Source organism: Salmo trutta, chromosome 5, assembly GCF_901001165.1.
Source record: "Salmo trutta chromosome 5, fSalTru1.1, whole genome shotgun sequence".
Lineage (NCBI taxonomy): Eukaryota > Metazoa > Chordata > Actinopteri > Salmoniformes > Salmonidae > Salmo > Salmo trutta.
In genome coordinates, this window is record NC_042961.1 from 55779729 (window position 1) to 55793591 (window position 13863).

The 13863-nt window shown below is 40.4% G+C and overlaps 3 long non-coding RNA genes across 6 annotated transcripts; 2 read left to right on the forward strand and 1 right to left on the reverse strand.

Moving 5' to 3' along the window:
• Positions 1-1003: 1003 nt before the first annotated feature.
• On the forward strand, positions 1004-2973 carry LOC115194615 (uncharacterized). The gene is made up of 2 exons (XR_003878413.1): positions 1004-1342; positions 2859-2973. It is a non-coding gene; the product is annotated as an uncharacterized LOC115194615 (long non-coding RNA).
• A 3109-nt stretch (positions 2974-6082) lies between these two features.
• LOC115194621 (uncharacterized) lies at positions 6083-10051 on the forward strand. Its single transcript, XR_003878419.1, has 2 exons — positions 6083-6216; positions 9587-10051. It is a non-coding gene; the product is annotated as an uncharacterized LOC115194621 (long non-coding RNA).
• On the reverse strand, positions 6093-10903 carry LOC115194614 (uncharacterized). Of its 4 annotated transcripts, none has more exons than XR_003878409.1 (6): positions 10805-10903; positions 10135-10202; positions 8638-8739; positions 8472-8559; positions 6300-6431; positions 6093-6201 (listed from the first exon to the last, which is right to left on the reverse strand). It is a non-coding gene; the product is annotated as an uncharacterized LOC115194614 (long non-coding RNA). The 4 variants fall into 4 exon arrangements; XR_003878411.1 differs by having other exon boundaries at positions 10112-10202; XR_003878412.1 differs by having other exon boundaries at positions 10112-10202; positions 10669-10890.
• Positions 10904-13863: the final 2960 nt, after the last annotated feature.

The window sequence follows — 13863 nt, forward strand, 5'->3', positions numbered from 1 at the left end:
AAAAATTACAATTTTTATTAAGTATAACAATACCTTAATCCTAGGCACCAGAAATTGGCATTTCCAAAACGTCAGCCCATGTTTTTCCCTCAAGATCACCACATCCTGGGCAAAAAACTAAAAACAATTTAAATAGGCCCATTGGCTTGAAGATGGACCAGCCCATCTGGCATTTGCCTGAAATTCCATATAACCATTCCTTTTGTGACTCGTTTCAAGAAGCTGGGCTTATGTCGCATGTCACTACTTCACAGGAGAGGCATTTGAATGTTTTTTTTTTTTTTTTTATTTATCATAATGCATTTTTTGGGAGAAATGCCTTCTGGGACGTGTTCTTTCATGTGCCTTAATAATTAACGTATATGCCATCTTTAAATACGAATAAAAAATTTCAATTACCAGCCTAGTAAAATACAGGCACATTCCCACTAGCAATGATTGGCTGAGATAAATGGATGGGCTGGACATGCTGAGAGATGAGTTTGGATTGGTCTGCCATGTAGCACGGTCTTATCTATTACATGAGCTGTTCAGTATGTGTGGATAATCATTTCTACGGCTACTTAAAAAAACAAAGATATAATGAAGAACTGAACAAGTGTTTGCTGGACTACTTTCTGGAGGACGATCGTGCCATGCTGACTCTCTCTGATACTGAAAATGAATCAGACAATGAGGAAATCCCTGACTTACGTCAAAACATTTTCATTGAACCAGACATTATAGTCTTCTGATGACAGTGGTGGGGAAGAAACTGTGTCGTTGTCACGGAAGAAGTTGACCGAATTTATGAAATCAGTGGAAGCAGTGAGATGATTGCCAAATGCTGAGAGTCCAAAAGGGAACACAGAAGGCTGTTGTATAAAACTTGTCTTCTGATCACATTTTCTAACTAAGGGCAACCATGACATAGAGGAAGAAGCATTGTTCATCCATGTATACAGCTAATAGTCTAATTACATTATCAGATTTTATACGTTTCTAACTTGATCAGAAAGTCATTTTTCATTGCAAGTTACTGTTAGCTATCTTTCTTGCATAGTTTACTACACTGTGAATCCTTAAAGAGATGTGTGGGGATAAGGCTTAAGAGTGTGTGAACAATGCTGAGTGGGTGTAGATAAAGAAGAGCTCTCCAGTAGGCGTACCGTACCAAAACATTCACAGACCATTTTCTTAAATGTGGGGTTACAAGTTTATCAACATTCAAAGCAGGATTACTTTCCCATTGCTCATCAACTGTGCAGTGTATGATATTACATTTTATAGCTCTGAGTCTCTACTTTTATCCAATGTAAAAAAATACCATTTCAAATTTGCTGCATAGGACCGAATTCGGGTGGTGAGTCACATTTCTGCTTAAGCTTCACATTGAATATATTTTTACAACAATAACTAAACAGGAGATAGATACTAACCTGAAAATATTAAGAGTAACACCCAAAGTTCCATGGTTGTATTGGTATTCCCTAATACATGGGAGAAAAATATGAATCAAATTCTAAATAAATAAAACAATTATTCATCTAAAATATACATTTAAATACTAATCAATAATACAACTTGATTCATGTCAAGTCTCTATACAAAAGTTATCCTGAACAGTAAGCAGTTTTTCTGAGAGTGATTTTTCTATCAATATAGTAGGCTTACATTACCTGTAAGTGACAGTGTTCACTTTTCCGTACATTTACATTCTGATAAGTGCATGTACTTTCAATGTATATTTTATAGAATAATAGAAAATGTCTTACCAAAATGGTTGCTGCTTGTCTTAGTGTTGAGGCTTCTGTGAGCTCCTCAACTGATATGCATACGTTTCTCTTTTGATTTTCTCTGTCGGGAGGCATCCCAAATGGCACCCTATTCCCTATATAGTGCACTACTTATAGGGGCGGCAGGTAGCCGCTACCTATAGGGGCGGCAGGTAGCCTAGTGGTTAGAGTGTTGGACTAGTAACCGGAAGGTTGCAAGATTGAATCCCCGAGCTGACAAGGTAAAAATATGTTGTTCCCCTGAAAAAGGCAGTTAACCCACTGTTCCTAGGCTGTCATTGAAAATAAGAATTTGTTCTTAACTGACTTGCATAGTTAAATAAAGATAAAATAATAAATAGTGTGCCACTTGGGATGTACATTCAGTCTCTGGCAGTTACAGTAATTACAGTTGAACAAGGAAGAAGAAACTACATTCCAACACTATCATGCCAGTAAGCAACTTCTGGTAACACTTGTTAGATCATTTCTTGGTACAGTGGTTTAAAAGTTGTAGCATACTGCAGCACAGCTTGCATGGTGACAGAGAATTCCATGGCACATTATTTAAGTGTCAGCCATTAATGCTAGCTAGCTAGTTTGACCACCAGAGGACATCTTTGAGAAGCATTTGATAGCCTTCAATAGTGGCTGTACTAGAGAATTGAAAACCTTTTGTAAGAACATGGTATATGGGACTGATTTTGAGAAATGTTTCTTAATTTGATATGGCGTTTCTAGTCCAAGAAAAACTCTGGGTTTCCGTCAGGATGGAACGGAAAATATGGCGCTGTACAACGTGACGGTCGGGAGTAGGCTACAGTACTGGGCTATTTAGCTAAAGAATCCCAGTCGTGCGCCAGTTGTGTATAGCCGTAATGGAAATTTGTGACCTTATTTGACCTTTTCTGCCGCTTTTGACACAAGGTTGGATCCCTCCTTGGGGCACTACTTGTTGAGTAAATAAAACACTTAACAATCACAATACAGTAACTATTGGTCACTTATGTATTATTATTCTAATATGTATTCATTATAGAATTGTGTCAGTTATTAATGATAAACCTTTAAACTGCACTCTTCCTCCCCATCTCTATTTTTCAGCTCCAGATGACAAAACCTGGACACAGTCCAAGGGTTGCAGGTCTGCCGATTTCCTTCTGGTCACACATTGTAGTCGGAGAAATATCCAATAAACCAAAGACATTGCTTTAAGTGTGAATGTACTTTATTGCAGATATTTTCCTCAAATAAAATAAACAAGTTATTACAACTGATTTACAGTTGGGGAAAAAAGTATTTGATCCCCTGCTGATTTTGTACGTTTGCCCACTTAAAAAGAAATGATCAGTCTATAATTTCAATAGTAGGTTTATTTGAACAGTGAGAGACAGAATAACCAGAAAAGAATCCAGAAAAACACACGTGAAAAATGTTATAAAATTTGCATTTTAAATGAGGGAAATAAGTATTTGACCCCTCTGCAAAACATGACTTAGTACTTGGTGGCAAAACCCTTGTTGGCAATCACAGAGGTCAGACGTTTCTTGTAGTTGGCCAACCGGTTTGCACACATCTCAGGAGGGATTTTGTCCCACTCCTCTTTGCAGATCTTCTCCAAGTCATTAAGGTTTCGAGGCTGACGTTTGGCAACTCGAACCTTCAGCTCCCACCACAGATATTCTATGGGATTAATGTCTGGAAACTGGCTAGGCCACTCCAGGACCTTAATGTGCTTCTTCTTGAGCCACTCCTTTGTTGCCTTGGCCGTGTGTTTTGGGTCATTGTCATGCTGGAATGCCCATCCATGACCCATTTTCAATGCCCTGGCTGAGGGAAGGAGGTTCTCACCCAAGATTTGACGGTACATGGCCCTGTCCATCGTCCCTTTGATGCGGTGAAGTTGTCCTGTCCCCTTAGCAGAAAAACACCCCCAAAGCATAATGTTTCCACCTCCATGATTGACGGTGGAGATGGTGTTCTTGGGGTCATAGGCAGCATTCCTCCTCCTTCAAACACGGCGAGTTGAGTTGATGTCAAAGAGCTCCATTTTGGTCTCATCTGACCACAACACTTTCACCCAGTTGTCCTCTGAATCATTCAGATGTTCATTGGCAGACTTCAGACGGGCCTGTATATGTATTCTTGAGCAGGGGGACCTTGTGGGCGCTGCAGGATTTCAGTCCTTCACGGTGTAGTGTGTTACCAATTGTTTTCTTGGTGACTATGGTCCCAGCTGCCTTGAGATCATTGACAAGATCCTACCGTGTAGTTCTGGGCTGATTCCTCACCATTCTCATGATCATTGCAACTCCACGAGGTGAGAGCTTGCATGGAGCCCCAGGCCAAGGAATATTGACAGTTCTTCTGTGTTTCTTCCATTTGTGAATAATCGCACCAAATGTTGTCACCTTCTCACCAAGCTGCTTGGCGATGGTCTTGTAGCCCATTCCAGCCTTGTGTAGGTCTACAATCTTGTCCCTGACATCCTTGGAGAGCTCTTTGGTCTTGGCCATGGTGGAGAGTTTGGAATCTGATTGATTGATTGCTTCTGTGGACAGGTGTCTTTTTTACAGGTAACAAGCTGCGGTTAGGAGCACTCCCTTTAACCTGCTAGGGACAGGAACGCCTCACCAATATCCAATGGTAGAGCGTGGCGCGAAATACAAATACCTTAAAAATGCTATAACTTCAATTTCTCAAACATATGACTATTTTACACCATTTTAAAGACAAGACTCTCGTTAATCTAACCACATTGTCCGATTTCAAAAAGGCTTTACAGCGAAAGCAAAACATTAGATTATGTCAGGAGAGTACCCTGGCAAAAATAAATCACACAGCCATTTTCAAAGCAAGCATATATGTCACAAAAACCAAAACCACAGCTAAATGCAGCACTAACCTCTGATGATCTTCATCAGATGACACTCCTAGGACATTATGTTATACAATACATGCATGTTTTGTTCAATCAAGTTCATATTTATATCAAAAAACAGCTTTTTACATTAGCATGTGATGTTCAGAACTAGCATACCCACAGCAAACTTCCGGTGAATTTACTAAATTACTCACGATAAACGTTTACAAAAAACATAATTATTTTAAGAATTATAGATACAGAACTCCTTTATGCAATCGCGGTGTCAGATTTAAAAATAGCTTTTCAGCGAAAGCACATTTTGCAATATTCTGAGTAGATAGCTCGGCCATCACAGGCTAGCTAATTTGACACCCACCAAGTTTGGTGCTCACCAAACTCAGATTTACTATAAGAAAAATGGTATTACCTTTGCTGTTCTTCATCAGAGTGCACTCCCAGGATTTCTACTTCAACAACAAATGTTGTTTTGGTTCGAAATAATCCATAGTTATATCCAAATAGCTCTGTTTTGTTTGTGCGTTCAGGTAACTATCCGAAGGGTGAGGCGCGGGCGCATTTCGTGACTAAAAAATTCAAAATATTCCATTATCGTACTTCGAAGCATGTCAAAAGCTGTTAAAAATCCATTTTTATTTTTCTCGTAAAATAGCGATAATATTCCAACAGGGCGACGTTATATTCATTCATAGACTGAAAGAAAAACATGGAGTCGTCTCGTGCACACGCACTCCAGTGTCATTGTTCCCTGCCTGACCACTCACAAAAACTCCTGCTTTTTTTTCGCCCATAGACGTCATTCCACTTTCTGGCGCCTTCTGAGAGCCAATGGAAGCCTTAGAAAATGTCACGTTACAGCAGAGATGCTGTATTTTCGATAAAGATGCAACAGAAGGACAACAAATTGTCAGACAGGGCTCTTCCTGTATGGAATCTTCTCAGGTTTTGGCCTGCCATATGAGTTCTGTTATACTCACAGACACCATTCAAACAGTTTTAGAAACTTTAGAGTGTTTTCTATCTAAATCTACTAATTATATGCATATTCTAGTTTCTGGGCAGGAGTAGTAACAAGATTAAATCAGGTACGTTTTTTATCCGGCCGTGAAAATACTGCCCCCTATACCAAACAGGTTTTAAGAGTGTGCTCCTAATCTCAGCTCGTTACCTTTATAAAAGACACCTGGGAGCCAGAAATCTTTCTGATTGAGAGGGGTTCAAATACTTATTTCCCTCATTAAAATGCAAATCAATTTATAACATTTTTGCCATGAGTTTCTCGATTTTTTTGTTGTTATTCTGACTCTCACTGTTCAAATAAACCTACCATTAAAATTATAGACTGATCCTTTCTTTGTCAGTGGGCAAACGTACAAAACCAGCAGGGGATCAAATACTTTTCCCCCCCACTGTACATTGTGGATAGTGTGTGTGTGCGCACATGTTTCGTTTTATTTTTCCTTGTCAGCCACCCTTCTCTGCTTTGTCAGTCTTGATAGGCCCAGTGTCTTCTGGGTGAGGCTGTCAGGCAGTGGTGGAGAACATGGCAGATCTGAAAGAGAGCTGCACAAAATGACAGTAAGTATACTTATCAACAACAGGTCTGTCTGTGTGTACATCTGTTGGTGTGACTGAGCATATGCAATACAATTCTGAATTACCTGTATCCATCTGGGAATACTCGAAAGTTTCTCCCTTCGCAGCCAGTGTAGTGGTAACTGGTGCAGCCGGTAAATAAAATACCACAGCAGGGGAATTCCGTGACTGCAGCTGAACTGCTGGGGGTGGCAGATCTAAAAGAGGCACAATTTTCTTAACTGACAATAATCATACAACTAAACAGACTGAATGAGTGTAAGGCCTGGATTCAATCAGATCAAGTGTTAAGCGGTAATAGCTGACACCCGCATAGCTGATGTTTTGGCGGTGTCTGAGGTAGAGGTCGACCGATTATGATTTTTTTCAACGCCGATACCAATTATTGGAGGACCAAAAAAAGCCGATACCGATTAATATATAGATATTTGTAATAATGACAATTACAACAATACTGAATTAACCCTTTTATTTTAACTTAATATAATACATAAACAAAACTCAATTTAGTCTCATAAATAATGAAACATGTTCAATTTGGTTTAAATAATGCAAAAACACAGTGTTGGAGAAGAAAGTAAAAGTGCAATATGTGCCATGTAAAAAAGCTAACATTTAAGTTCCTTGCTCAGAACATGAGAACATATGAAAGCTGGTGGTTCCTTTTAACATAAGTCTTCAATATTCCCAGTTAAGAAGTTTTAGGTTGTAATTATTATAGGACTATTTCTCTCTATTTCATTTGTATTTCATATACCTTTGACTATTGGATATTCTTATAGGCACTATAGTATTGCCAGCCTAATCTCGGGAGTTGATAGGCTTGAAGTCATAAACAGCGCTGTGATTCAAGCATTGCGAAGAGCTGCTGGCAAATGCAGGAAAGTGCTGTTTGAATGAATGCTTACGAGCCTGCTGCTGCCTACCACCGCTCAGTCAGACTGCTCTATCAAATATCAAATCATAGACTTAATTATAATATAATAAACACACAGAAATACGAGCCTTAGGTCATTAATATGGTCAAATCTGGAAACTATCATTTCGAAAACAAAACGTTTATTCTTTCAGTGAAATACGGAACCGTTCTGTATTTTAACGAACGGGTGGCATCCATAAGTCTAAATATTGCTGTTACATTGCACAACCTTCAATGTTATGTCATAATTATGTAAAATTCTGGCAAATTAATTACGATCTTTGTTAGGTAGAAATGGTCTTCACACAGTTCGGAACAAGCCAGGCGACCCAAACTGCTGCATATACTCTGACTCTGTTGCACAGAAGGCAAGAGAAGTGACACAATTTCCCTAGTTAATATTGCCTGCTACCATGAATTTCTTTGAACTAAATATGCATTTTTTTTTGTTGTTTTTTTTACTTGTGTACTGATTTTAAGAAAGGCATTAATGTTTATGGTTAGGTACAATGGTGCAACGACAGTGCTTTTTTTGCAAATGCGCTTGTTAAATCATCACCCGTTTGGCGAATTAGGCTGTGATTCCATGATAAATTAACAGGCACCGCATTGATTATTTGCAACGCAGGACGAGCTAGTTAAACTAGTAATATCATCAACCATGTGTAGTTAACTAGTGATTATGTTAAGATTGATTTGTTTTTTATAAGATAAGTTTAATGCTAGCTAGCAATTTACCATGGCTCCTTGCTGCACTCGCGTAACAGGTGGTCAGCCTCCACGCAGTCTCCTCGTGGAGTGCAATGTAATTGGCCATAATCTGCGTCCAAAAATGACGATTACCGATTGTTATGAAAACTTGAAATCGGCCCTAATTAAATCGGTTGACCTCTAGTCCGAGGTGTAACTGAGTTGGATCTGTCAAATCGGTGAGCAGCAGCCCCACACCGTCCTATTCACGTTATAAGTTCAGAACGAGAAAGTGTAAGTTACATAGAAATAATGATGCTCAAATTCAAAATCATTCAACTAAATAAAGAGGATTTCTATCAGCCAAATCGAGGTGTAGATTACATCTCAAATTCCAGTGTTCTAACTTGTAAACAGGGCTGCATGAGATTTCTGTTAAGCCAATGGCAATGTCCACGTTAGGTATAATGCCAGGAGACGCTTGTGGATATGACAGCTTGTTCTACAGTTCTACCTCAGACACCGCCAAAACAACCGCTATGCAGATGTTGGCTGAAGCGGATGTGATTAAATGGAGCCCCAAGTGAGGGAGAGTGTGCATGTGTGTATACATGTATGTGATAATTACCTGTATCACCTTTCGTGGCCCGTGTAGCAGGTGCAGGGGCAGACGACTGCAGCTGTTAAGACTGGTTGACCTAATAGGGGTGTCAGATCTAAAAGAGAGAGGAACAATTTTCAAGCGTTAAAATAATTATACAACAAAACAGAGTGTGTGTGTGTTTGATAAATACCTGGACCACATCACACTGCTTCAGGTCTACAAGCCTCTGGACGTTCCAGCATGCCACTTCATGGAGGAAAGATGGTTACCTGACACCCACAGGTTGGCAGATCTGAAAAATAGGCACAATATAATTTTAATGACAAAGCCTTGACTACACACTAACCTAAACAGAACAAACTATGGGAGGCGCACAGTAGTACATACAGCCATGACTACATGGAGCTATATTCCACATCAAGTAACTCATGCAAGCAGTAAAATTAGATTTAAAAACCAGACAAAAATACACCTTGTGGAACAGTGGGGACTGTGGAGAGACATGTATATACACACACGATAACATATGCACTGTACACACACGTACACAAGATTTTGTGTTTTAGATTTGTGGTAGTAGAGTAGTGGCCTGAGGACACGCACTTAATGTGTTGTGAATGTATTGTAATGTTTTTAAAATTGTATAACTGCCTTAATTTCGCTGGACCTGGAGAAGAGTAACTGCTGTCTTGGCACCAGCTAATGGGGATACATAATAAATACAATACAACAAATGAATTACATTTGTGTGTGTTTGGCAACCCACACAGCAGACTTCATTTTCCCAACTGCTCATTGTACTTGCCCTTGCAATCTGATATGTGTGTGTTCTGTGTTATTATGACTTGACCTGACCACATCCTTGTAGTAGGCCATTCAGTGATTAGCTTTGGGAAAAATTACTAACAGTGTACAGTAAAAAGGATATCAAATATTCAGATCTGGATTGACAAGTAGGCTAAATCATGTGAAGTTACAAACCTCTATGGCTTAGTCTACACTCAAGTTAAATAAAGGATGCAGGACATGAGCTCTAGGACCATGCCTCAGGACTACCTGGCCTGACGACTCCTGGCTGTCCCCGTCTCCAGTCCACCTAGTCATGCTGCTGATCCAGTCTCTGCTGTTTCTGTCTGCAGCTATGGAACCCTGACCTGCTCAAGGCTCACCAGAGGTACTACCTTGTCCCAGACCCGCTGTTTGAACCTGTCTCTACCGGACCTACTGTCTCAACCTCTAAATGCTCAGCTATGAAGAGCCAACTGGCATTTACTCCTGAGGTGCTGAACTATTGCACCCTCTACAACCACTGTGATTATTATGATTGGATCCTGCTGGTCATCTATGAATATTTGAACATCTTGAAGAATAATCTGGCTAAATGGCTGTACTCTTTTATAATATCCATCAGCACAGCCAGAAGAGGACTGGCCACCCCTCAGAGCCTGGTTCCTCTCTAGGTTTCTGCCTTTTAGGAAGTTTTTCCTAGCCACAGTGCTTCTACGTCTGCATTGCTTGCTCTTTGGGGTTTTAGGCCAGGTACCTGTATAAGCACTTTGACAACTGCTGATGTAAAAGGGGCTTTATAAAAGACATTTGATAGATTGCTTGTATATGCTTCTATTCATGTCAGTAACTCTAAATATGACATTTAGTTGCCTTACATTTCCTCAATAGGAAGTTGTACCTTAAGCCAACACTTTTCTCCTGGTCTTTCCTGCTGGGGACAGGGGGCTTCAGGTTTGGGAATGGAGCCTAGAGAAATGGAATATTAGCAATAATTAGTGTCCACATTTCTGAACGAATGAAATTCCATATGGGTTAGCTGTGTATCTCATCTGATTGACAATTGTTGATGATATACTGTATATGTCTATTTTCTTTAGAAAATCTGCCACCAAACCACACACATATCTAGTGATTGTTCACACTACCATTATCTTATTTGACCAAGTCAAAAATAACACAATTTTGTCAATGGACCCAACGAATAACAAAACAGTAGGAAGGCTATTGTTGCTGTATACTGTACCCTACCCCATCAAACTACTACTAGCTGGTCACAAGGCTACATTGTTATCATTTAGTAATGTTGTACTGTAATCTACTGCACCCCATGTCAACCAACTAGTAGTGACAAGGCTATATTGTTGTATGCTGTTCTCTCTCGGGAACTAGGGTGAGGGCGGCATCCAAATATGAGGTTAGCTAGCGCCGTTACCGTGGTTAGCATTAGCTATGAAAGTATCTATCCAGCAACAATGTCGAGGTCAAAAAACGAAATTAACCATGTTAAGCCATGCTGACTTCGGAAGATAAGTCAAATTGGACTGAAATAATTAACAGGCTGAACGTACATTTCTGTGACTAACTAGCTAACTTTAGCTTGCTAGCTCAGTGGCCGGTGATGCACCTATTCCGGTTTACAGAGTGTGCGTCCCTCCCCACGCCCTGCATGGAGAAGCGCCACTGAGTCAACATGTGGCCAGAATTATATTACACTCAGGTTGGTTTACGAACCACATTGACAATGCATGCGAAACGGTTTAGGGCCGTTTAGCAAAATAGTCCCCATGGTTGTATACTCTGCAAAAACACATTCACGTTTTTAGTACACTATTTTTATTTAACCTTTATTTAATTATCTATTTTATTACACAGTATGCCTACACATTGATAGGCTATAAACATTTTCTTTAAAGAAAACGCACTGAAACCAAAATACCTTTTGTTTTGTGATCTCAGCTCCGGCTCATTTTCAAGTCATGGTTACGGTCTTAACCCTGGAACGGGTAGCACCATAGAAAGAACCTGGCTTGATGAAAACGATGTCCATTTCGTCTGTGCTTCATGAAATGGGTTTCCATGGACGAGCAGCCGCACACTATCCTAAGATCACCATGCGCAATGCCAAGCGTCGACTGGAGGGGTGTAAAACATGCCTTCATTGGACTTTGGAGCAGTGGAAACGCGTTCTCTGAAGTGATGAATCACGCTTCACCATCTGGCAGTCCGACGGATGAATCTGGGTTTGGCGGATGTCAGGAGAATGCTACCTGCCCCAATGCATAGTGCCAACTGTAAAGTTTGGTGGAGGAGGAATAATGGTCTGGGGCTGTTTTTCATGGTTCGGTCTAGGCCCCGTATTTCCAGTGAAAGGAAATCTTAATGCTAGAGCATACAATGACATTCAAGACGATTCTGTGCTTATGACTTTGTGGCAACAGTTTAGGGAAGGCCCTTTTCTGTTTCAGCATGACAATGCCCCTGTGCACAAAGCGAGGTCCATACAGAAAGGGTTTGTCGAGATTGGTGTAGATAAACTTGACTGGCCTGCTCAGAGCTCTGACCTCAACTCTATCGAACACCTTTGGGATGATTTGGAACACGACTGTTAGCCAGGCCTAATCGCCCAACATCAGTGCCAGACCTCACTATTGCTCTTGTGGCTGAATGGAAGCAAGTCCCCGCAGCAATGCTCCAGCATCTAGTTGAAAGCCTTTAAAGAAGAGTAGAGGCTGTTATAGCAGGAAAAGGGGGGACCAACTTTTGGAATGAGATGTTCGATGAGCTGGTGTCCACATACTTTTTGGGACACAAAACTACCTCCATACATCCATTTGTTTGTATGAATTACCTTCAGACGAGTCAAGTGACACTTGTGTTCAGGACAGTCTCCCCTTTCATTAGTGGGGTCATATTAGTTTGTAGCTCAAACGGTTCGTACACTACAGACAGAAGTTGGCACATCAGTGTTACCGACTTCAAACGAGTCTCGTGACACTTGTGGGGGTCGTAGAGCAAAACGGAGAATACCATAGTGTTCGTGAGAGTCTCCCCTTTCCATAGATTCATAACCGTTCAGACGCTACAGACGTTTCCGTGAGAATACCGATTTTCGATCTGTCTCATGATCTGACAAATACCACTGTAGCTCGGCCACCTGTGGATTGAGATGCAACCCATGCAAAAAAGTGATATCTCTTGATTGAAGTGATGAATTTTTGTATTAGAATACTTTAAATGTTATATCATGAGAAAGTTATAAGCGATTTACTGTGTTATGCATTATATGTGTCCCGAATGTCCTTAAAGATTACTTTTACAAAAGTAGTGCACTACAGTGCATTCGGAAAGTACAGTTGAAGTCAGACATCTTAGTCAAATACATTTAAACTCAGTTATTCACAATTCCTGAGATTTAATGCTAGTAAAAATTCATTGTCTTCGGTCAGTTAGGATCACCACTTTACTTTAAGAATGTGAAATGTGAAATGTTTACTTTTCCACATTTTATTACGTTACAGCCTTATTCTAAAATTTTTTTTTTTTTTTTTAAATCCCTCATCAATCTACACACAATACCCCATAATGACAAAGCAAAAACAGGTTTTTTGAATTTTTTGCCAATTGATTCAACTAGCAGAGAGAATTATTAATTTCAGCTTTTATTTCTTTCATCATATTCCCAGTGGGGAAGAAGTGTACATATACTCAATTAGCGTTCCACAAGCTTCCCACAATAAGTTGGGTGAATTTAGCCCATTCCTCCTGACAGAGCTGGTGTAACTGAGTCAGGTTTGTAGGCCTCCTTGCTCACACATGCCTTTTCAGTTCTGCCCACAAATTTTCCATGGGCTTGAGGTCAGGGCTTTGTGATGGCCACTCCAATACCTTCACTTTGTTGTCCTTAAGCCATTTTGCCACAACTTTGGAACTATGCTTGGGGTCAATGTCCATTTGGAAGACCCATGTGCGACCAAGCTTTAACTTCCTGACTGATGTCTTGAGATGTTACTTCAATATATCCACATACTTTTCTTTCATCATGATGCCATCTATTTTGTGCAGTGCACCAGTCCCTCCTGCAGCAAAGCACCCCCACAACATGATGCTGCCTCCCCCATTTTTGTTTCATCAGACCAGAGGACATTTCTCCCAAAAAATACAATCTTTGTCCCCATGTGCAGTTGCAAACCGTAGTCTGGCTTTTTTATGGCGGTTTTGGAGCAGTGGCTTCTTCCTTGCTGAGCGGCCTTTATGTCGATATAGGACTCGTTTTACTGTGGATATAGATACTTTTGTACCTGTTTCCTCCAGCATCTTCACAAGGTCCTTTGCTGTTGTTCTGGGATTGATTTGCCCTTTTCACACCACAGCATGTTCATCTCTAGGAGACAGAACGCATCTCCTTCCTGAGCAGTATGACGGCTACGTGCACCCATGATGTTTATACTTGCATACTATTGTTTGTACAGATGAACGTGGTACCTTCAGGCGTTTGGAAATTGCTCCCAAGGATGAACCAGACTTGTGGAGGTCTATAATTGTTTTGTGAGGTCTTGGCTGATTTCTTTTGATTTTCCTATGATGTCAAGCAAAGAGGCAGGCCCGCCCCTGTGAAGAGACAGGGGTT